This window comes from Cupressus sempervirens, chromosome 3 (assembly GCF_028749045.1).
Source record: "Cupressus sempervirens isolate cs-2001-9-10 chromosome 3, ASM2874904v1, whole genome shotgun sequence".
NCBI classification, from domain to species: domain Eukaryota; kingdom Viridiplantae; phylum Streptophyta; class Pinopsida; order Cupressales; family Cupressaceae; genus Cupressus; species Cupressus sempervirens.
Window position 1 is genome coordinate 361,546,603 of NC_143120.1, and position 25,684 is coordinate 361,572,286.

At 34.2% G+C, this 25,684-nt stretch overlaps 1 pseudogene; it reads right to left on the reverse strand.

The window, feature by feature from the left end:
- LOC149566494 (nucleobase-ascorbate transporter 5-like) overlaps positions 1-25,684 on the reverse strand; it is a 50,340-nt pseudogene that overhangs the window by 11,207 nt on the left and 13,449 nt on the right.

Here is a 25,684-nt window from a genome sequence, read left to right on the forward strand (position 1 = left end):
TTGGGATTAGATCCTACTTTTTTTATGATTTTCTTGAGATTTGGGATTTGTACCCAAAAGTGAAGAACAAGGTGGAAATCTTATTCAAATAAGATGCTAAACAATTCAAAAGTGATGTTTAATTCAAAATATTCCCAAAAATTACTACTATGCATTATAATGTTTGACAACCATTTTTATGGACTTGTATATGTGTATATAAAAATTTACTATAACCTACAAATTAAAAACAAATTGATATAACCTTGTTGAAAGAAATAAACAGACAAATATTATTGATTGTAAGTACATCACAATAACCATGTACAAAGTTGCAAATAACACTAAATGAAAAGCATCTTAACTTTAAGCAACAATGTGCCAAGACATGGATAGTTATGTTCAACCACCAGTTATTTAGTGTATTTACGTATAGACAATTTCACCAGGTCTTCAACCTAGATAGGAAAAAAATCCAACATCCCTTTTAATCAACTTCCACAAGATTTCAAGGAGAATAACTCAATGCAATCAGTAAACCCATATCAAATTATGCTTAAAACTAAACTACTTGCTCTTTTAAGTTTTGAATAACTTCAATCAACAACTTATTAGTGGCAAGTATCCTCACCCTCCTTATGAATGTATCTTTGCTAATTCTTCCTACCTAAAAATTATAGGTAGTGTATAGATCTAGTCTTATGTGCATTTTCTCTTCAAACTATAACACTACCTCAATGACAATAGAAACTCTGATAAATAATGATCTACCTTGTACGCATTGTATTGATGTTCCAATAATTTAATTTTAGCTATGGGAAGAAATTTCCAATGATAGACAGTGACTCCATAAATGACATGTTCCCCATGTTGGGATCTCACATATATTCTCTTCTAAATGCCTCTACCTTATATTGGTTTTCTTTGTTTGTGTTTGCACATGGCTCCTAGAAACCAATTAAGAAAGTACATGCTCAATAAGCCACCTATGGTAAACCTCTTACAAAAAATAAGCATGTGACACATATTAATCAACATAATTATGAAATTAGACCATTTCATATTACCATCTCATAAACAGAAAATCCACTAGCTACATGAGCATCACTCCTCATATTTTTGCAAACATTAGAAGTAGGTTCACTTGCTCCCAATCCATCTGAACAAGCTATAACATTCAAAACATGTTATTACTCTAGGTAAACAAAATGTACAACTATCTAGAGTGCAGATTGCTTAGCATAATTGAGATGGTATTAAAAAGCACAATTCAACAATACCAGGAGACTGGTGAGGAGGCTTAAAAATGACAACATATTCTGGTAGAATGTGTGTATTCATGTGAGTGCCCCAAATAATGTAATGCTTTGGATTGGTGATATCGTTAATGCCAGAATCAAACTTTTCACAACTCAGATGAAACTGAAGAGAGCCAAGAGGAACTTCCTCAACATTCCCCAAAATAACTTGGCACAACACAATATATTGTTCCCCATTAATGTCCAAGTCTAAAAATGGAACATTGTAAAGAATAAGCAATAATAGTTAGTCAAACATTCCTTCTTAAATAAAGAATATGCATATTAAAGGAAAGAATATTATGGAATTCAAACATTTAAAAGAAATCCCCACAAAAGACATCATCTTTGAACATAATCTTTCATACCTCAAGTAGGAGCAATCTTTAGGAGCAAGATAAACACCAACACCATATGCCAAACCACCATTCATTAATCTCTTATTGCTAAAAACATGTAGTATAATTGATGATATACTTGTATCGGATCCCCCATGCTATACATATTTGACATTTTCTTTACCATGAGAATTTCTTGTTATCTCAACTTGTTTGTTGAAAATCTGTAGTCGAGCCCATCCCAACCTACTTGTATGTGAATTTTGATAAATACCAATAACACTAGTTGCAAGTCCAATTTTATTTAGGCCAATAAGGAAACAATTCTTCATAGCTACAAACTTTGTATCACAATCCATTAATTTGATCAATCTATCCCCCAGATGTTCAAATTCATGTTCAAATTCATGAGTCACAAAACTAGAACATTGTTGGGATTCAAAAATAAAATTTTTATTAATCACAACATCCTTAACCTCATCATGCAATACCTAGCCATTCTCTAACTGAGTTGCTTCTATGCCTATTTGAACCTTAGTTGATGATTTATCAAACAATTGCTTTGTTTGGAAAATCTTCATTGGTAACTGAGATACAATAAATTGATGTAAGATAGAAGCCTAATTATGCTAAATGAAAACTTATAACATAACAAAAAAGACAAAAATAAGACATCAAATTTTAATGAGTGGAAATAGAAACCACATTTCATCACTAACATAGGATTTAAATTTGAAGTTATTTTGGAGGGTATAGGAAATCTAGATTTCATATACTTGGGTATAGGATGCACCAAGAAAAGCCAGCCCTTAGATGCTTTAGGCTCTCCAAGAATCCTAGAAGAGAAATATTTCCAAAGCCCCCAAAAAAAGATAGGTGTTAGATATGATTTCTCTATAGTCCATGTGGACAAGATAGTGCACTTCAGCAATAATTACATGGGGACAAAGTGGTAGGCAAAAACATATGAATAGTCAACATAAACATTATTTTAGCTCTTTTCTACTAATCCTAACAATGGATTGCTGAAAGTGATCCAAAACATTGTGCTGAATGTGATCCAAAACATTGATGCAAAAAAAGTAAAGAACAAACTTGCACAATTATTTTCAAGCATGTGGTAACTCAAAATATTAAGTGTCACAAACCTTTGCAACTCTAAAAAGTAACATAAAATCTAGCTATCAACTTATTGCATCACCCAAATTGAACCCAAGCTATTATTAGAATAGTATATTCCCATTTTCATCCCAATTTGTACAATGTGGATTTTGAAATAGGAAAAAGTTATGTCATAGGAACTACTCATAGATTAACCACAACTTACTTTTATGAAAAAATCATTGACATAAATCCTTTTCCCACCAGATGCTTCTTGTGTAGCATTGAGGTGACTCCATAAACTAGCATAAAAATTAATTAGAAAAACTTTAAATTTCCTCAAAGGATTTAAGTCACCGTGGATTTCACTGCAATCAAAAATATGATCCCATGGAAAATGTATACAGGTCACTAAACAAATAAAACTCAAAATTAAGAATTAATGTCCTTACTCCATAAGCTTGTCAACACGGGTATCAACTGTCAAATAGTAGTGAGGAATTGTCTATTTAGAAAGAAGAAGTTGTGAAGCTATGATCTGAATAAGCAATGTGAATGTTTATTTTCAGCCAATATGAGGATGAAGCTAGGAAAAACTCAATTGATCTAGTTTATACTTGAAAGTTTTAATGTCACCATCTTCTTTAGTAGAAATATACAGACATAGTAAAATCAATAACATGAACTCTACATTAAATATCACCTTTCTTATCTGTGAATGTGGTATGTATGTGTCTCGAGTGTCATGGTAGGGGACACAGAAGGTTTTGTTGGTTTTGCAATTGAAGCTGCATTATAAAATATAAAATAGCAAAAAATTACTATAAAACATATATAGCATATTATGCATTGGCATATATGTTTTAGAATTATAATTCTAATTAACATATAAATTACAAACTAAACCAATGTGAACTCCACAACTAGTGTCCATATCACACAAAAATTGCCCTCAATAGTACAGGGTTATATTTTCCCCCTCATCAAATTCCATAAGTACCCAACATGATATCTTACATGTCTTACGTGTGTAACAAAGTCATATCCAACAAATTAAAGAAATGATCACAAGAAACAATAGAGATGTGATGCAAATAAACATTTCTACTTGCAATCCTTCTCTGAATTAATCAATATTTCTTTATAACAAGTAAAAGTCAATCATATATAACAAATATGTCATTGATTAAATTCTATAACATCTTCAAATTCCTCTTTACAAGAGCACTAGCATATGTGGTGGAAGAGAATTTCACAAGGGCCTATCACACCTTGAAACCTTAGAAACCCTTTAAAATATTAATACCAAGCCAAGAATACAATTGTTTACAAATATCTATGGTAATAGTATTTCTCTGCAACTTAATGAGAGATTTTATGGTAGATACACTACCAACATTTGAAACCCTAGATGACTCTAATTAGCCAAACCCCAAAAAAAATAACCTTTACAATGAATGAAGATGTTTCATATCTAGACTACAGCAAGAAATATAATCCTAGAGAAGAGACATAACTATGTGGTACAAAGGATTAGCCACACCCTTAGTTGCTATTGTGATAAGAGTCAAATTACAAATCATATTTAATTTGAATTAAATGCTAGACTAGAGAAGAATCAGAATGAATAAAATTTCTACACATCTATTATGGAATGTATATAATACACTAGAATTAGTGCATATAGGCTAATATGTATATAAAACTATGGATTGAACAAAACCCAAATAGATCTCATGTTGCTTTCTTATCTAGTATGATAATTAATGTGTGAAGCTTATAATATCACAACAATCTCAACCTTGGCCTTAAAAAGGCCTATAACATTACTTTTTGTGCTTCTAATTAGCAATAGCGGAATGTTGATGATTTGCTTGATAGTTTTTGATGATTATTGATTGTGATAATGTTGACATTATTGTTGTACAATAAAACCTACCTACCCCAAGGATGCATCCCTAGTGAAAAACCTAAAGTTTCTGAGACTGATACTATATTTTGTGTTGCTCATTGATTTCATTATGGATGGCCAATTGACTGTGGAATGAAACTTTTTACAAATCACCAGTAAATTCCACCAAATTCTCCTACCTTAGCGATGAAAATATCACACCTTATAGACAATCCTAGCTATTTCTTTTTTATATTAAAGACCTGTAGTCAAAGGCTTCATATGACTCCTAAAATTTGTCTCATGCAAAAATATCATTTCTAGATTTATATGCACATTCTGATGTTTTTTGTAATTAAACATTGTGCAGATATGCTTCAATATATATTAATGTTTGTCAAATAAAATTTGTGGGTTTCTATGATTAGAAACATGAAAAAATCCTATTCAAGCTCTTTTTTGTTGTGGGCAGCTGATATGGTGTGGATAACTTCTATGCACATTTTTTCTATTTGTTCTCCTTATTTTGTACCCATGGAAAAAAATTGTGAAGAGTGGACATGATTTAGTGGGGCCCTATTTGGGTAATTTGTCCATTTACTCATCTATTCATGTTATCTAAAGGTTAGGCATGCTAATATGCTGAAATTGGTTTTTGTGTAGGTCTTTTATGTCAAGTGTAAGATACAGAGTAACCTATATTTATAGATAATAGGAATTATATTTGCATATGTGGATGGGATGTTGTCAAGAGTAAAGAGGAGAAAAACATGGTTAAAAAGGCATTTCATGTATAATAGATAATATCAGGAAAGAGCATGGACACAAGGTCCTAGGTTGTAGTGAGGCAAATGGTAAAGATGAAACATAAACCATATAACATTAATAGGAGAAAAAGAAGATGTTGAATAATGTGTTTTTTTTTGTTTTTGTTTAAATTTTATCAATAGTTCCAAACACTTCTAATCACCTTATATTCATTTAATTCATTGTTTGATAAATTCAAAATATTTCTATCATATACCTCTCCATATCTAGCAAGGTCTATGAAAGTTATTTCTCTAACCTACACTACTTGTTGGATGTTGGAGTTTCATGTGTTTTATGTTCATCTTTTACTCTTGAATATTACATGTACATTTAAAGCTGATTGAGAAAGAAAGGGTGCCTTTCAAATAAAATAAAACTATAACAAAGATGCCTAAGGTAGGCAATTGATGTCAATAGCATGGCTAACAACTCATAGCTTGATTACATTATAATCTATTAAAAAATATTTGACGAATTAGAGTATGAAGTTCTGAGGCAAACTTATTGCAGCAGATGTTAATTTACATCAAACCAAATTTAAAATTTAATATATAATGTGTTCGCTTATCATTAAAGAATTACCAATTTGTTCTCTTTTTTTTGCTTTTTCTTTATAATCATGCTATAGCCTTGTAAAGGCTCATTTTCAATTGACCTAGCAAATAGGCATATACCTTTTATGTTCTTTTTAATGGCTTTGTTGTGTGTTCTGATCAAAAAAGGTATTTATCTCTTGCATGAATGTTGTGTCAAGTAGGGTTCTAGAGTCATTACAAAAGGATAGAATACTTAAGAAAGGCTCAACAGAAAAGTGAAAAATCATCTTCTGTAATTTCAGCTATTGGGGAAGAAAAGAAAATGGACTTTAGAGAGTGGTAGGCAATTGTTGTAATGGGGGTTTTCATAGCCTTAATTGTATGGGATATTAGTTGGGACATAGTCAAGCTTTTGGTAAAAGGGGTGAACTACATTCCTAGCAAGGCACTTGTTTAAAGTGCTCTTACAGTCCAACTTGTAGGATATTTTGATAGGAAAAATATTAATATTTTTGGCAAGTCCAAAGAGTAGTAGGTGAAACTCCTTATTGACAATCAATTGTTTATTAATGGTGCTAGGCTTTGTTTTTGCATACTTTTGGGATTTATATAGCTATAGATGGCATCTGTCAAGTTTGGAGGGAGATGGACCAACATTGCAGCATTGGTATTAAGTTTATCTCTCCATGTTGCTACTTAAAATTTTTCCCTCGAGAATGTTAGTGAAGCCAAAGAACTTAGAAATGAAGAAAATGTTTCTTCCAATGTGGTTTTCTTTGTGGGAGCTACTTATCTTGTGATTTATTTTGGCTTAAAAATCTTAGTGGGTAAGTTCATTCTAGACTCTCTCTCTCAAAATTTGTCTTAGATACTTTCAAAAAATATGTCAGATGAAGATAATTTGTCCAGCTTTAGAGAAAAGATCTCCCAGATCCTATCAAAAAATACGATAGAAGGCAATACATTGGGTAACTTAAAAGAAAAGATCTCTTAGATGCTTTCAAAAAATCTCCCCAAAGAGAATAGTTCTTCTAGATTTAAATTAGAGATGCTGAAAACTTGGACTGTAGGTTTTGCATGGAAGGCACAATACAAGTTAGCCAGTTTAGCTTTTGTTCCAGCAGTTGGACTGATTGTGACGATCTGTGTTGCAGTGGTGGGAAACAAAGCTAGACATCTTTTGCATCATGGTAGTGATTTGGGATTGGCATCTTATCTTTAGTATGCTTTTTTCATTTTAGGCTAGATCTCCATTCTCTACAGATGGTCTTTGGCAGTGACTTGCTATGGGATTTCTACAAACAAAAAACTTAGTGATATCTTCCACTATACAAATCACTTCATAGATCTACTCTTTCTATATATGTCAGTTGAATTGCATCCCAAGAGGCTTATCAATGAATCTTATTTGAAATTTAAACCTTCCACAATTGTCATGGTAATGGTGGCACTATTAACTTGGACAATCTTCTTCATGGTGTTGATTCCACTTGTCATTTTTATTGTAGTTCTTCACTTACTATTCATATTCAGCTACTTATCTTGGCTTTGCTAGAGGATTTTGTTCATCGACTATGGGATTATGTTTTGTCTTAGTTGTATTACTAGATTGCACAGCATGCTGGAGAATATGATGGATGGTTAGGAATCGTCAGAAACTACAAGAGAAGATGAAGAGTTTCTAAAATGCAAGGATTGTCTATAGAAAATGTTTCAAAATGTACAATTAGATAAAGAAATAGACCATTTATGGAAATATCATCTAAAATTTTATATCAAAGAAAGCCTTGCATGAAAGAAGCTTATCAAGAAATCCAAGAGAGCCAGGAATTGTTCAAGGTATTAAATGTTGGTGGAAAAGGTGGAATTTTTCTGAAATAGCTTTAGAATTCCAATTGGTCATTTAAGATGACAGCAGTGGCCTTAATTGATATTGTGGTGAGGCTATTGACAAAGTTTGAGTTGGATTTGAAGATGGATGTTGGTGTGAAGGATATGATCAAAGCTTATAAAGAAATAAAATATCTATCAAAATTTGTGGACTTCCCTGAGAACATAGTCATTCAACTAATGGATATGTTTGGTTCATGTAACTTTGAAGCTTTTGAGATGAGTTTGGAAGCTGACAAGCACATGAGATGGTTAGAAAAGAAAATTAAGTAGCATGGAGGAGGAGATGCTCAATGGACTGCAATGAGTCAACACCTTTTTTATTTCCTCAGGGAAGGGAAAGAAGAATTAGAGAAGGAGATGAAAAACTCAGAGTGTAAAATTGGAGATAATGTTTCCTATGTGACACTTTTAGGATTTGTTCTCACACTCATTTGATTGTTCATCTTGATTCTGGAAATGTGGAAATTCCTAGATGAATGGTTGCATGAATGGGAATAGAAATGGGAGCTTGTGAATGAATTGCAGGAGCCTAAAAATGAGTCAGAGGAGCTTACTAATGAATCACAGGAGCTTGTGAATGAATTGTAGGAGCCTATGATTGAATCATTGACCGGTGTAGATGGATATGTAGTTGACTTTATTGCAGTGTGTCTTTGGGTATGTAGTCGGATGACTTGGAGTCCTACTTCTAATTTGCATGATCGTAATTGCAATAATGATACTATACTTACTATTATTTGTCCTAATTTCAATAACAATTATGTTCCTCTAGAGAGATGAAAAATAAAAGTATGGATACTATAAGAAACATGCACTAAACAAGAGCCAACATTTTTTCTACATCACTATCTTAGATTCTTACATTTTTGAATTGGAAAATGATAATAATTCTAAGGATGGTAACATTGCAATCACTGGCTTGGGAAATGAGATGATCGGTTACTTCAGAGAGCTTATTTAGGGCTATGTTCAGAAATTAGTAGATTTGTTGATAAAACACTATAACAAGTGGGCTAGAGAATTCTAGGAAGACAAGATAAGAAAGGCTCTGTAGATAGCATAAAAGCTCATAGAACTAATGGAGATGATAGTAACAAGGGATATCAATGACAACCAAGTGAATGAAAGAAGAGAAAATGAAAGAGTAGAGAATGAAGTTTGAATCAAATTGATGGATTGAAAGTAAAAGGTCATGCCATCTGCCTCATTTTCAACTTATCTATCACATACTCTAAATTCAACATTAGACCTTGTAAATCATTATGTATAAGTCATTTGCTAAATGAATATTTTCTATTTTTGGGTTTTTTCTTGTTTGGTTTGGATTGATAAGATGACAAAGTTAGGAAGTTTTGTATTGACCTTAAAAGTAAAAATTAAAGATATGCATGAGTTTTGTAGACTATTTTCAATAGAGAATGATCAGTTAGCCAATAAATAAGCAACATGTCCTAAACACTGACTACCCACCCACACAAAATAAGAAATATATACAGAATAGCGCTAAGAATCACTTGCCTTTTGGTTTTATAATAGCCTTGTTTTTTCTATTCAAATTGCAGAGTTTATCATCAAGGCCTAAAAACAATAAAATGGAAAAATCATTTTGTGCTATCTACTATCGAATCCTAGATTTTGTAGTAGAATGTAATATTTTCATATCCTTGTTTAACTACACTTCAAAACTTTCAAAGTGACTAATGAAAATCCATGCTTAAACCTTTAAACAGAGTATTTACCAACTCTAATGAGAAAAAGAAAGAGATTAGGGTTATTGTAGTCCCTAATGAGCTGAGGAAGGACCAGATTCATTACACCCCAGTGGCTAGCGAAATCCCATCTTCGCTAGTGGCAGTGTTCTTGCATCCTCCATCTCCAACTCTAACAACAATAATTTTAGTCAGAAATCCACTCTCCACAAAACTCATAAGCCTCTTGAGGAACCTCAAACTCCTTTGGATGATAGATTTCTTGATATCCATAACCTCATGATTCCATACTGTCACGATGGGAAATTGATCATAAATGCTCTGCACAGTAATCACCACTTTGAAATTTGAAATCCACATCCATCTGCAAGTGTGAGAAAACAAACTCATTTCCATTCACTATCATTTGAAAATTAATGGCCTTCATTCACATGCTAAGAGCCTCAAAATATAGTCAATCACATTCACCAATTCTTGTGCTTGTGTAGCTCCCACGGGCGCTCTGTGTTAAACATAATAAGCTGAAACCCTTTTTCATTCATGTTAAGCTTGTGTTGGTAAAAATTTCAACCAACATAGGCATGGATTTTTTTAAAAAAAAGATATTTTTCCTTCCATATTCTAACTAATCTAAAACATTTTAATAGATGCTCAAAAAATTTGGTCTAAAAATGGGGTCAAATGTACTAGTGCTAGGGACCTATTTGGTTGTTTCAAATGCATCGAAAGGAGTCATACGATAACCTATGACCCCTTTTGATGCATTCCATGACAACATATGTCCCTAGGGGCCCTAGGGGCCATAGGGACCTATTTGGTTGGTTCAAATATGTTGAAAGGGGTCATAGGTTAACCTATGACCACTTTCGATGCATTTCATGACAACATATGTCCCTAGAGGCCCGAGGATTACTAGAGACCTATTTCATTGTTTTGAATGTGTCAAAAGGGGTCATACAATAATCTATGACCCCTTTTCATGCATTTCATGACAACATATGTCCCTAGGGGCCCTAGGACCCCTAGGAAACTATTTGGTTGGTTTGAATGCATCAAAAGGGGTCATAGCTTTACCTATGACCCCTTTCAATGTATTTAATGACAACATATGTCCCTAGGGGCCCTAGGATCTATATGGTTGGTTCAAATGCATTGAAAGTGGCCACACGATAACCTATGACCCCTTTCAATGCATTTCATGACAACATAAGTCCCTAGGGGTCCTAAGGGTCATAGGTTAACCTATGACCAATTTTGATGTATTTTGTGACATGTGTCCCTAGGGGCCCTAGGACCCCTAGGGAATGATTTAGTTGGTTCAAATGTGTCAAAAGGTTTCATAGGTTAACCTATGGCTCCTTTCGATGCATTTCATGAAAAGATATTTCCTTAGGGGCCCTAGGACCCCTAGGGACCTATTTGGTTGGATTGAATGTATTGAAAGGAGTCATAGGTTAACCTATGACCCTTTTCGACACATTTTCTGACAACATTTGTCCCTAGGGATCCTAGGACCCCTATGTACCAATTTTCTTGGTTTGAATGTATCGAACTATGACCCCTTTTGATGCATTTCATGACAATATATGTCCTTAGGGACCCTAGGACCCCTAGGGACCTAGTTGGTTGGTTCAAATATGTTATAAGGTATGGTATGATAACCTATGATCACTTTCAATGCATTTCATGAAAATATGTGTCCCTAGGGGCCCAAGGACCCCTAGGGACCTATTTGGTTATTTAGAATGCATTGAAAGGGGTCATAGTTTAACCTATGACCCCTTTCGATGCATTACATGACAACATATGTCACTAGGGGCCCTAGGACCCCTAGGGACCTATTTGGTTGTTTCAAATATGTCAAAAAGGGTCATACAATAACCTATGATCCCTTTCAATACATTTCATGACAACATATGCCTGTAGGGACCCTAGGATCCCTAGGGATGTCGAAAGGCATCATAGGTTAACCTATGATCCCATTTAACACATTTCATGACAACATATGTCCCTAGGGGATATAAGATCCCTAGGGACCTATTTGATTGGTTCAAATGCATCAAAAGGAGTCATAGGTTAACCTTTGACCCCCTTCTACACATTTCATGATAACATATGTCCCTAGGGGCACTAGGACCCCTAGGGACCTCTTTGGTTGTTTCAAATGCGTCGATTAGGGGTCATATGATAGTATATGACCCCTTTAGATGCATTTCATGACAACATATGTCCCTAGGGGCCCTAGGACCCCTAGGACCCTATTTGGTTCATTCAAAAGTTTTTAAAGGGATCATAGGTTAACCTATGACCTCTTTTAATGCATTCGAACCAACCAAATGAGTGCCTAACTTTCAACACATTTGAACCAACCAAATGGGTCCCTAGAAGCCCTAGGACTTCTAGGGACCCATTTGGTTGGTTCAAATGGATTGAAAGGGGTCATAGGTTAATCTATGACCACTCTAACCCCTTTCACTGTTAGGATAAACCACGGACAGAAATAAAAAACTACATGCAAATATAACCAATAACAGAAAATAATAGAACACACAGAAATGAACAGAAGGCACCAAGATTTAACGTGGTTCACCCAATCCCTGGGCTACATCCACCAAACAGCAAGTTTGATCTTATTACAATCCAATGATTACAACCTGATTACAATCCGTAATCCCTTACAGCTCAATACCACCGCAAGAACCAATTTCGTATCACCACACATAAAAAATACCCAACCCTAAGCCCTTTTTATACAAGTATTAAACTGCTTTAGGGTTATAACATGTCGGCCATATGTCGGCCATAATATGTTGGCTACCATGTCGGCTACCATGTCGGCTACCATGTCGGCTACTTCCAAAAAAAAAAATTTATTCGGGGCAATGCTCCGAACCCCACTATTTATGAAGTATGTACAGTACTTTCCTGATCAGTCACCACAATCTAACAATCTCCCACTTGGGGACTGATTAGGCTCCACACTAAACAACAATCTCCCACTTGGAGACTGATCCTGTAGCAATACAACTACCACATGGGGCTCCCACTGGATCAAACCACCCTGGACTCTGCTATTCTTTTATTCACATTTAGTCTAAAAGACCAACTGAAGCTGAAGAGGAGTTCAACTTCTCCCTTGTGACAACCTTTGTCAACATATCTGCTGAATTTTCATTGGTATGTATCTTCTCTAGCTTTAACTGTCCATCCTCCAAAACTGACCGAATGAAATGGTACTGCAACTGTATGTGTTTGGTCTTAGAATGCAGAGCTGAATTCTTAGCAAGATGAATGGCACTCTGACTATCTGTGAACAAATAATTATCCTTCTGAGGATGTCCCAATTCTTCCAAGAAGAACTGAAGCCATATCATCTCTTTGGCTGCCTCTGTAGCAGCAACATACTCTGCCTCTGTAGTGGAGAGAGCATTAATCTTCTGTAGCCTAGAAACCCAGCTCACGGCTGCCCCACCAACAGTAAAGACATAACCTGTAGTACTCCGCCTGGTATCAATATCCCCAGCCAAATCTGAGTCAACATAGCCCTGCAAATTAGTAGTAGAGCCCCCAAAGTGTAAACACTTATTGGATGTTCCTCTCAAATATCTGAGAATCCACTTGACAAAATTCCAATGCTCAAGACCTGGATGACTCATATACCTGCTAACGACTCCCACTGCATGTGCAATATCTAGCCTAGTGCATACCATAGCATACATCAAACTTCCTATAGCTGAAGCATAGGGTACCTTGGACATCTTATCCTCCTCTTCCTGTGTCTTGGGACACATCTCCTTAGTCAATTTCAAATGACCAGGTAAAGGTGTGCTGACAGCTTTAGCATTCTCCATAGAGAAACGTTGCAACACCTTCTCAACATAATCAGCTTGAGATAGCGTCAATGTTCTGTTCTTCCTATCTCTGCAAATCTTCATACCAAGGATTTGTTTTGCTGCCCCCAAATCCTTCATAGGAAATGCTTGTGCTAACTGGCATTTTAGCCCCTTAATATGATGCATGTTAGACCCAGCTATAAGCATATCATCAACATATAGACATAAAATAATGTAGCTATCATCATCCAACCTCTTAAAATAAACACAGTAATCTGAATGACACCTGTTATATCCATGCTCATGCATAAAACTGTCAAATTTCAGATACCATTGCCGAGGTGCTTGCTTCAGGCCATATAAACTTTTCTTCAATTTGCACACTAAGTTCTCCTTACCTTTGACCTCAAAACCCTGTGGCTGAGCCATATATATTTCTTCATCCAAATCACCATGAAGAAAGGTTGTTTTAACATCCATCTGCTCTAAATACAAATCTTCAGTAGCCACAAGACTTAAAACAGTACGAATAGAAGTCATTTTAACAACAAGAGAAAATATCTCATCAAAATCAATTCCCTTTTTCTGTGCAAATCCTTTTACAACTAACCTGGCCTTAAATCTTTTCTTACCTCCTTCCTCTTCTTTCAACCTGTAAACCCATTTATTCTGTAAAGCCTTTTTACTTGCAGGCAACTTGCATAAATCCCATGTCTTATTTTTCAGCAAAGAGTCCATTTCATCTTTCATGGCAGACTCCCACTGAATCTTAGTACCCACCTACATAGCTTCATCATAACTTTCAGGTTCACCAGCATCAATAAGTAAAATAGAATACAAAGAGGGAGAAAACCTTTGTGGAGGTCTAATTTGTCTTGTTGACCGTCTAACATTCATTGGTGTGTGTGATATTTGTTGTTGCAGTTGTTGCACATCATGAGGAATGGCTGGAACATCATCTTTTGGAGTATCATCCAGCACTACATAATCATCTTCTTTCTTCTCATGTTGCTGCAACAGATCTTTGTACAACACTTTTTCATTGAATATGACATCTCGGCTTCTTATAATTTTATGATTTTCAAAATCCCAAAGCCTATAGCCAAATTCATTAATGCCATATCCAAAAAAGACACATTTCTTTGATTTAGCTTCTAGCTTGGTTCTATTTTCAGAGTCTATATGAGCAAAAGCTTCACAACCGAAGGTCTTGAGAAAAGAATAACTCACCTTCTTACCAGTCCATGCTTCCTCTGGAATACCACAGTCCAAAGGAGTAGAGGGACCTCTATTAATCAAATATAATGCAGTATTGATAGCCTCCGCCCACATGTGTAAGGGCAACCCAGCATGCAACCTCATGCTCCTTGCGCGCTCCATTATAGTCCTGTTCATGCGTTCAGCCACTCCATTTTCCTGTGGAGTCCTTGGAATAGTTTTTTTTCTACGAATACCATTAGTGGAGCAATAATATTCAAATTCATGACTGCAATACTCACCACCATTATCAGATCTGAGACATTTTAATTTCTTACCAGTCTCATTTTCAACCAAGCATTTCCATTTCTTAAAAGTTTGAAATACATCAGATTTCTGTCTAAGGAAATAAACCCATACTTTTGTAGTTGCGTCATCAATAAATGTCACATAATAATGAGAGCCACCAAGGGAAGATACCTGAGCCAGTCCCCATACATCTGTATGCACAAGCTCTAATTTCTCCTTTTTGTTTTCCTTCCCTGTCTTTACAAAACTCACTCTCTTTTGTTTTCCATACACACAACTTTCACAGAAATCCATATTTACACATTTTAGACCTGGTAAAGCTTTCCTTGAATGAAGTACTTTCATACCTTTCTCACTCATGTGCCCAAGTCTATTGTGCCACAGCGCTGTATCAGAATCTACAGCAGCTATTTGTTCTCCCTGCTCAACTGCAGTAATTGTTCCTGAATATTCATTTTTCTCTGAAACAATTAAAGTAGAAGGAACAATATGACTTGTACAAAGATATAAGGTGCCTACTTTCACACCTCTTGCTACTACAAGGGAACCTTTTGAAACCTTCCAATTTTTATCATTAAAAGTAACTACACAACCCTCATCACCGAGTTGCCCTACTAAAATTAAGTTTCTACTTAATTTTGGAACATGTCTTACCTCATGTAGTAGCCAATGATTCCCATTCTGCAACTTAATCTTAATTTTTCCCTTTCCAACAATCTGACAGGGTTCATTATCCCCCAAATAAACAAGCCCAAAATCCCCTTGGACATAATCGATGAAATAACCTCTATGAGGTGTAGCATGAAAAGAAGCACCAGAATCTAAAACCCATGAATCATCAACATTCTCTAAAGATAGAAGCAAAGCATCCTCTTCAGATTTGTTACTTACCACATTTGCCTCTTTGTCTCCATCTGATTTATCTCCTTCATTTTTCTTTCGAGTCCAGCAATCTTTCTTTTTGTGCCCTGGTTTCCCACAGTACCAGCAATCATTTGGTCCTCTCGATTGAGACCTCCTCCCCTTTGACTTTCCTCTTGATTTCCCACGATTTCCAGAGTTACTTCCTCTTTCAGTCGTTCTGCCCCTGCTTTGTGCATTTAAAGCACTTCCTGATGTAGATCGACCTGAGGATTTTCTATGAGTTTCCTCACTTAAAATAACACCGATCACATCATCATATTTTAGGGTACTTGATCCAGGAACAGAATTACTCACCGCCATTACCAAGCCATTCCAGCTTTCAGGCAAAGAACACAAAATCAAGAGAGCCCTAATTTCTTCATCAAAATTGATACCCACAGAAGATAATTGACTAGTAATAGTATTAAACTCATTTAAATGATCTGCAACAGATCCACCTTCTGCCATTTTCATATTAAATAAATGCTTCATGAGAAATACCTTATTTGAAGCGGAGGGCTTTTCATACAGTGTCGCTAGGGTTTTCATCAAATCTTCTGTCATCTTTGCTTTTGTAATATTAAATGCCACTGATGGTTCCAAGCATAACCGAATGCTTCCGAGTGCCTTTCTGTCTAAAAGATCCCATTCAGCCTCTGACATAGTTCCCTGATTCTTGGCTTTTCCTTCCAACGGCTTCCATAAATCCTTCTGATATAAATAGTCTTCCATTTGCATCTTCCATAACTGGAAGTTCTGCCCATTAAACCTGTCAACCCTCAACTTACCCTCATCTACCATTGCTCCCACTCAACCGTGAGACTTTCCTGCAGAGGATAACTGAGAAACAACTAGGCTCTGATACCACTTGTTAGGATAAACCACGGACAGAAATAAAAAACTAAATGCAAATATAACCAATAACAGAAAATAATAGAACACACAGAAATGAACAGAAGGCACCAAGATTTAATGTGGTTCACCCAATCCCTGGGCTACATCCACCAAATAGCAAGTCCGATCTTATTACAATCCAGTGATTACAACCTGATTACAATCTGTAATCCCTTACAGCTCAATACCGCCGCAAGAACCAATTTCGTATCACCACACATAAAAAATACCCAACCCTAAGCCCTTTTAATACAAGTATTAAACCGCTTTCCTGATCAGTCACCACAATCTAACATTCACCACATTTGAATCAACCAAATATGTCCCTAGGGTTTCTATGACCCCCTTTCATTGCATTTCATGACAACATATGTCTCTAGGGTGCCTAGGACCCATAGGGACCCATTTGGTTGGTTCGAATGCATCGAAAGGGTTCATAGGTTAATGTATGACCCCTTTCAACACATTTCATGACAACATATGTCTCTAGGGGCCATAGGACCCCTAGAGACTCATTTGGTTGGTTCGAACATGGCAAAAGGAGTCATAGGTTAACCTATGACTGCTTTCTATGTATTTCATGACAACATATTCCCTAAGGGCCCCTAGGACCCCTAGCGACCCTTTTTGTTGGTTCAAATGCATTGAAAGGGGTCATAGGTTAAACTATGACCCCTTTCAATGCATTTCATAACAACATATGTCCTTAGGGGCCCTAGGAACCCTAGGAACCCAATTGGTTGGTTCAAATGCATCGAAAGGGGTCATAGGTTAACCTATGAGATCTTTTAACACATTTCATGACAACATATGTCCCTAAGGACCTTAGGACCCCTAAGGACCTATTTGGTTTGTTTGAATGCGTTGAAAGGGGTCATTGGTTAACCTATGACCCTTTTCAACTTATTTCATGGCAACATATGTCCCTAGGGGCCCTAGGACCCCTAGGGACCCATTTGGTTGGTTCAAATGCGTCAAAAGGGGTCATAGGTTAACCTATGAACCCTTTTGATACATTTCATGACAACAAATGTTCGTAGAGGCCATAGGACCCCTAGGGACTTATTTGGTTGGTTTGAATGTGTCAAAAGGGGTATGCATTTCATGATAATATTTTATTTAATAATAATAATATAATACTATATATTTTAATATAATACTTATTTGGTTTGTTTGAATGCATCGAACATTTTTGATGCTTTTAATGATAACATATGTCCCTAGGAGTCCTAGGAGCACTAAGCACATATTTGGTTGGTTCAACTGCATTCAAAGTAGTCATAGGTTAACCTATGACCCCTTTCAATGCATTTCATGACAATATTAGATTTCATAATAATAATTGTATATATTACTACTACTAATAATAATAATAATATAAAATTACTATATATATTTAATATTGATAATAATTATCATATATATTACTATATTATATTTAGTTATAATAATAATCATATTTATTACTATATTATATTTAATTATATATATTACTATATTATATTTAATAATAATAATCATAATCATATTTAATAATAACAGTTAATCATAATAATGCCCACACTTTCCAAATTTTGATTTCCCTCCAAAATTTGGGTGGTGTCCCTTCAAAATTTCAAAAGTTTGGGTTGGGCTATGAATGCATGAAAGAATTTTTGCAGCTACTTTTTAGGTACCCAGTTTCATATCTAGTATCTGTTTTGGTATTGGATACTCAATTTGAAATTGGGTACCCAATATTTGGTCAACTCAAAAAATGTGTTTGAAAAAGGTTTCAATAAAATTTAGACTTCAAGTAGCCATTTGGCAATATTATTTTCATCAAAATTCAATGAAATAAAAAGGGTGTTTATATAACACTCTCAAGAGTCCATCAATATAATTGTTGTCAAATTCTAAGTTTGATAAGTATTTATTAGTTATTTTTTAATGAAGATGATTGTAAAGTGTTGATTGACATATTGATTGAAAAACAGTTATAACTTTCAAATGGTATAACATTTTTGAAATCCAAAAGTTGCATCACATTCTATGCTTCACCTAGTATAAGGAGAAAAAGAATTGGTAAAGTTTTGAATTATTTAAGGTGGTCAAACACGAGAGTTTTTTTTATTCTAGAAAAAGTTATAGGAGAAAATTTATATTTAATTATTTATTTGGAATAACAATACCCAAAAATGTGTGTCACATCCAGGCATGAGTCTACTTTTTATAACTATAATTATATTAAAAAATAGTATCATTTGATTTTGATTAAGCTGGTTAGACATACACCTACTTTTAATTTTCACCCTAAAAATTTTGTAGTACTGCATTAAAATCCAAACTTTTGACCAATCAAATATTTTTTTCTCTAGATAATGCCTAGTAGTTTAGAAACTACATTCAATTTCCTACAAATTATTTTCTTACAAATTTTTAATATAAAGTCTAGTACCACTTTAAAATTATCTGTCAAGTTGACATAACCCTAATTTTCTAGTTTTTCACTACTTTTTAAGGCCATAGTTTGGTTAAGGCCATAGTTTGGTTGACCATGATCCTGCACATACCCCAAAGATAAGTAGAGCAAAGTGAATTTGGAAAAAACTTCATTGTCGAGGTTTTATTATGTATTTTGAAGTTTAATTTTTGGATTCGAGGTTTGTGACGTAGTCTACAAAGTCTGACAATGATTGGTCTAGTTGACAGGATAGAGGAAATAAGTTAAAACACAGTACAAACAATTATTTTGCAAGGAATTTTTGAAAGATTAGTTGCACTATGAGTTTAGTGGTCTTGCCCTAGAAGTTGTTTTGAAAGTGGATCCTTCTACTTTCTACAACTCCTAACTAGGTTGGAATCTCCTAACAAGGATTCAAAGTCTCCTAATAGGGACTCATATGTACTAAATGTTGCAATAGACTCTTAATAGGGTCCATCCTCTAAGAAGGAATATTTATATTAATACATCATCTTGTGGGTACCATTCCCCCCAAGGTTTTCCCTCTGATCAAGGGTTTCCCTAGTTAACAAATCTAGTGTAATTGTGTATGTGCATATTAGTATGGTCGTCATTTACTTTGATTGAATGGTTAAGATTAATTAAGGTTGATAAAAGTTTTAATTGGATAATGGATTCACCACCACCCCCCCTAGTTATCTTTGTGGACTATTGTTTCTAACATATGATTCTTCCTTACATACTTGGCTAAGATAAATTCAAATCTTCTTTCCTCCTTTTTTGTATTTCACTTGGTTCTTCTTGCTCTTCCTCTACAAGTATCTCTGGCTACAACTCCACTTGGCCTATCTACTGTCTGATTTCCTTTCTCTTATTTTTTTCTTATGTTGTTTGTGACATAGCTCCTATAGTCTGATGCTCAATAGAGCTCTTTGTTTGAACCTCAATAGTGTCTTGCTAATGCTCAAAAACCTATTTCTATGGTTTAGGTAAGGTGCTAGGTTCACCTTCATAAACATAAACAAAATTTCTATAATATTTAGGTTCTCTCTTTCATTCCTCCTCAGTCTTCTTTGCAAATTCATAAAATCTAACATTTTCACTTTCCACAATTTTATTAGGATTAGAGTCCAAACACTTGTATGCCTTTTTTTTAATAGAATATCCCATAAATATACCTTCATCACTTTTTGCATCAAGTTTTAATTTCCTTATATACTTTAATATATAACATTTCTTCCAAAAACTTTGAAATAATTGACATTAGGTGCATAAACATGCCATAGTTCAAAAAGTGTTTTGTTTGTGTCTTTCATCATTTGAACTTAGTTTAGAGTATAAACTACAATAATTGTAGCTTCTCTCTAGTAATTTTGTGAAACATTATTCCCCATCATTAGCATCCTTGCATAGCCCATGATTGATCTATTACTTCTTTAAGATATATCATTCTATGATAGTTTCCTTGGTGCACTCATTTGTCTTGTGATCCCTTTTTCATTGCATAATATGTTGAACTTATCTAATATGACTTCAACTCCTCTATCTGATCTCAAGCACTTAATACTCTTTCATGTTTCCTAACAACCCTAGTCAAATACCACTTTAAGATTTTAAATGCATCATATTTTTCATTTATAAACATCACATTCATCATTTTGGAAAAATTATCAACAAATAGAATGAAATATTTGTCATCATAATAGCTTTTCACTCCAATAGGACCACATAAATTAGTATGAACCGATTCCAAAATATCATTAGAGCAATAAGTCTTTCTCTTGAAACTAGATTGTCATTTTTCCCATTTTACATTTTTTGTGCACCACTTTATCAGGTTTGCTCAATCTTGGTAATGTTCTTACTCTTTTAATCTTACTAATGATTGCCAAGTTATCAAATTTCACATGAAATAGCCTCTTATTTCATAACCACATATCTTCAAATTTTGCAAATAAAAAGGTATCTTTAGATAGGTTTAGATAGAAAAAATCTACCTCTTCTTTGATCACCATATCCAATTAGTTCACAAGTAGCATCATAGATATTTTCCTGCTTATTTTGGAACTCAACTTGGTATCTTAAACTAATTAACTATGCCACACTCAACAAGTTATATTTTAAACCATCAACCCAATATGCATTTTCACATTTGATCTTGTGATTTAGTATAATTGATCCCTTACCTTTCACATAACATGCTGTATCATTCCCAAACTTAACACTACTTCCATTATGATGTTCTAACTTTTCAAACATGCTTATATCACCAGTCATATGATGTGAAAAACTACTATCAATTATCCATCTATCATTCTTCTTCACATGTGAAATTAATGGTGTTTTTTCACCTTCATTGGATTCATCTTTCATTGCAACACAAACAACTTCATCATCATTTTCATGAGAATCACTATCAAAACCATCTTTTTTAGAAATATAATAGGATTTCTTATGTTTTCCTTTGTAGTCTTTATTAACTCTATTTCCTCTAGTTTCTCTTCTTCCTCTATACCTATTATTCTTCCTCTCTTCCTTTCCATCTTTGTCTAGACATCTTGCAAGCAACAATATGAAAAACTTTGTTACATATAAAATAGATAATAGGGAGTTTACATAAATTGTATCTTCATTTTCCTCTTAGTAACCTTCTTTCCAAGAATGCTTCAAGATCATCAGAATCATCCTTTGATTCACTATCAATATCCATATATCTTCTTTTATTCTTTTTCTTAGATCTATCAAGGGTTAGTTGAGACTTCAAAGCATATTCACTACTAGCAGAGGAATAATTATCAAAATCTAATAGTTCAAATAGTGAGTTTACCAATTAGACTATCTAGGTCATACCTTTTCCAACTGTACATCTCATTTCTTGAATTTTACAAACTCTAATTGCATAGATAGGAAGTAAAGTCCTCAATACCTTACTTATCACAATCTCATCAGATATGATGCCTCCGGCTCCTCTAATAGAACTAACAACCTCCTTTATTTGGTGACAATATTGAGAAACAATTTCACCTTCTTTCATTCTCATGTCATCCAATTTGCCTCTCAAAATTTCATCTTTAGCTCTTAACATATTTTTATCTCTGCCATGGATCTGAGCCAACTTGTCTGACATTTTATTTGTCGTAGTACATTCCTCCACATCATCAAATTTAGCATAAATCAAAAGAGGTTCTAGATCTATCATCATTTGATTATGTTCCTACTTTACCTTCATTTTCTAAATATTCATAGGTCTAGAAACTTCAATATATTCATTTTCTAGATAGTAAAATGTAGAATCTCCATCTCTAGATAGATGCAATTTCATTAGTCATTGCCATGCTAGGAAGTTCTTCTTGTTTAACTTAGGTACCTCTCTCTTATACATCTTGATCCTTGGCTTAAGTCCTTCAAACCAAGCACATTATGCTCTAATACCAATTGTTACAATATTAAGAATAATTAAGAGTGGGTATGAATCACTTATCCTCATGTCTAGATGTACCAATTCAACTTTTACTAACTTCCAACAACTCAAAGAATCTCATTCAATCACTTCATCTATATAGAAACTTAATAGTAAATCAACTTATTTATATAGTTTCTCAACTCTCTATTTAACTTTATGCCAACTAATAGAAATATAAATTATAGTAAATAACGTGCATCACACTTATAACATTCACACATATATGACACCTGTACTTAATGTGAAAACCCAGTTTGGGAAAAAAAACCAAGTAAAATGCTACCACTTTTCAATCTTCTGAAGTGATCTTGGTTAAGATCCCCCTCTATTAAAAGTTATAAAACACAATGTTGTGTGTGACCTTGTTAAAGGATTTAATAACCCTATTAGGGGTGGCCTATTTAGACAACATTGGATCATTCCATTAAGATGTCACCTTTATTAAAGGACTTACAAAATTATTGTTAGGTCAACCTTGATTAAAATATTTTGACTACCACAATGGTTATAAAGTAATAACAAGTTTGATTTGTAAAGATACATCTCACTTTACAAATTTAGATCTCCATTCAATTCATTTATTGGTTTATCAACTAGACTTCATTAACATCTCTATCACTAATCTAGTTAGAAACTCTTCAAACAATCACACTTCACCAATCCCCTCACTTCTTTTTTGCTACTATGTTCTTCATAAGTTCTCCTTAAAATTTCCTCCTTAGAAAACATTTCCTATGCCTCCCTAAATAGTTCATTTTGATATTTTTTCCTTAAACATCACTATAGATCTTAGATCTATCAAATCTATTCATCATTTTTTCCTTCTACTCTATTCTTGATACTTTTCTTTAAATCCTTTCCTTTGATCACATAAAAAACTCAATTTGTGCATTAAATGCTCTAGCTCATTAATCCTTATCATCCATTTATTTTGACTAATCAAAAAATTCAACTATGTCGACCTCAAATTTGATTTTTTCACGAATTGTAACTATTGTTGGTACTTGGCTATTAGTGTGTAGCATAGTCTCTACTATTATATCTAGTTTGGCTTTCACTGGCTTGCTTGGTCATCATTACACTTGGTTGCTACTACATTTTTCATCATCAAGTTATTTGGCCATAACTAGTGCTTGGTTAATACTTGTTTTCTCAACAAACTCTTAAGTTCCTTAATCTTTTATTTTAGTTCCTTTATTGACGAACCATATTTTACTAGTCTTTTCTTGTGTTTCACTCAACATGTCTATACTTTATAGGATGATTAAACAATACACCATCTTCTCAAAGACTAACTTATTAAGTTACCATTTTTATTCCATCATTATTGCTCCTCGTCAATCAACAACATCACTAGTTCATCTAGTCATCTCTCTTTTCAAATCCTCTTTATCAATCAATAGATATGGCACTCTACACTATTAGTAAATGTCTCTCCAATAGGTTTGACATCAATGACAACATTACAATTATTCCAATTGTAGTTTCCAACAAAATATTGTCTCACTTGTCCCCTAGAAGGCCACCATATTACCATCTACTTTTCTCAAAGTCTCCTCCTTGCACTTCCTCTTCGCCAAACTTTCTTCAAATTGGAATTTTAGACCTCCAACATCAGCCTCCATTATTACCTAAACCTAATCATTGTGGGAAACTTATTTATTAATTTGATACTCAAGCTACTCCTGATCATTTATATGGTCATAAGAACCTTCAAATTTTAATTATTTTCATTCTCTAATGGAACACAATTCTAATGTTTCACCACCTTGTCCTTAATTTATTTCCAAGTGTGTCATTTATCACCCATCTCTCAGCCCACTTCCCACCATGCTTCATCCTTGTAACCCAAAGTCCACTCAACACATTTTTTTCTCTACCTTAGCAATAACTTCCAACTTGTTATAACATAAGCCAAACTTTTTTTAATGTAAGATGAGGGTTTCCAAATCTATAGAGTTGACATACTCTTTAGGAACTAGGTCTATGGAGTGTTCCATAGATACCAGTGGGTCACCTGGATAGTTTAAATCAATGAATGGGGAAGGAGGATACATAGTTAAGCCTAGTAAAATGGGAGTGAAAAGCATGGAATATTTCTCTAGGGTCTATTTAGTCTTCATGGCAAAGGAAAAGCCTCTTTTAGAGTCCTTCAAAACTTCTAGAGAATCTTCCTAATTCTCAAGGAGATCATCTTTCTTGTTTTCATCTTTTGGGAGGGAGGGGGAGAATCCTACTAGTCAAAATAGAGGTGGTCTTAGGAGTAATAGGGATGCAACCTTGCTTCAAAAATGAAAGAATGGCAAGGAAAACTTGACTATTAAGCTTAGCCATAATGTGAGGAGAAATCAGAGGAACCAAATTCCTATGGTACTCATAAATCATGAGTAGAAGCTCTTTGTATTTGGGAAGAGAACCCTTTGTCTTGAATTTTTCCATAGAAATGGAAATTGAGGAGTAAATATTGAAAGAAAAATAGAATAAATAATTCCACCAAAAATGATTAAGTATATGAAATGACTGAGAATGGAGTTATTTATACCTACCTTCACAACTAATGAACTGAATGCAAACTCTCACCACACTCTAAAAATATTATCCAAAGGCTCCTTTAAACACATCTTTGGATTCTACAAAATTATCACACCTTCCATACTCAACCCAAAAATGGGAAAAATTAATGCTAGCATCACAACGAAATAAATAGAACCCATAGTAACTTTTCCTACATCCCACAATTCCATAATTTTTGTATGAGAGCTCTAGGTTTTAACCCTTCATTCATGTAATGTGTTTGGTAATCCCTCCTCACTTAAGGGTTTCTCACAACTTCTTATCATTTTGATATTCCCCTCATTCATTAGGATCAACTTGAAATGGAGTCATCCCCAATGATCTTCCTCTCATTATGTAACTACCTATAATACTTAAACACTTTAGCTTATCTCTAGAAAATTAGGGAAAAAAGAAATAAACACCACTTTTTTAACTTCCTAAGAAAGCTCAGTAATCCAAGACAAAGCATAAACAACCCAAAAAAGGGTTGTGAGAAATAGACCCCATAAAAGGAAATAATCGTATAATCAT